Source organism: Micropterus dolomieu, unplaced genomic scaffold (assembly GCF_021292245.1).
Source record: "Micropterus dolomieu isolate WLL.071019.BEF.003 ecotype Adirondacks unplaced genomic scaffold, ASM2129224v1 contig_3068, whole genome shotgun sequence".
Lineage (NCBI taxonomy): Eukaryota > Metazoa > Chordata > Actinopteri > Centrarchiformes > Centrarchidae > Micropterus > Micropterus dolomieu.
Window position 1 is genome coordinate 1 of NW_025732058.1, and position 573 is coordinate 573.

General features: G+C 54.6%; 1 non-coding gene across 1 annotated transcript; it reads right to left on the reverse strand.

The window, feature by feature from the left end:
• Positions 1 to 271: 271 nt before the first annotated feature.
• Positions 272 to 390, reverse strand: LOC123964526. The gene has a single exon (XR_006823465.1). It is a non-coding gene; the product is annotated as a 5S ribosomal RNA (ribosomal RNA).
• Between the last annotated feature and the right edge of the window lie 183 nt (positions 391 to 573).

Here is a 573-nt window from a genome sequence, read left to right on the forward strand (position 1 = left end):
TCCAAGTCCTAAGCAGGCCCTGCCAAGCCTGGCTTCCGAGATCAGGCGAGATCGGGCAGTCCCAGGCCGGAATGGCCGTAAGCTGCCTTTGCACACCCCAGAAGGGCCTTCAAAACACGATGTAACATTTACACAGCACTGTGTACAGGATAGGGAGAAAAAGAAGCAGCAGCAGCAAGCAGCAGCGCCCCTGCTGTTTCCTAAAGAGACGTTCAAAAGATCTCCTTTCACCGAAGAGCCCTCTGCCGTTTTTCGAAGGCGAAGCGAAGAAGCCTTACAGCACCAGGTATTCCCAGGCGGTCACCCGTCCAAGTACCAACCAGGCCCTGCTCTGCTTAGCTTCCGAGATCGGATGAGATCGAGCGCTCCCAGAGCGGTGTGGCCGTAAGCCACTCAGGCACCCCCAAACGGCCCTTCAAAAGATGATCTACGGCTAATTGACAAAAAACGTATTCTTCCCATAATGTCCAAGGTGCTCCAGAGTCACTTGGAATCCACAGGCACTGATTCCTGGGTAAACATCCAGGAACCGGGACACCGTTCACGCTGGCAGTCCACAGACAGGAATAGGCA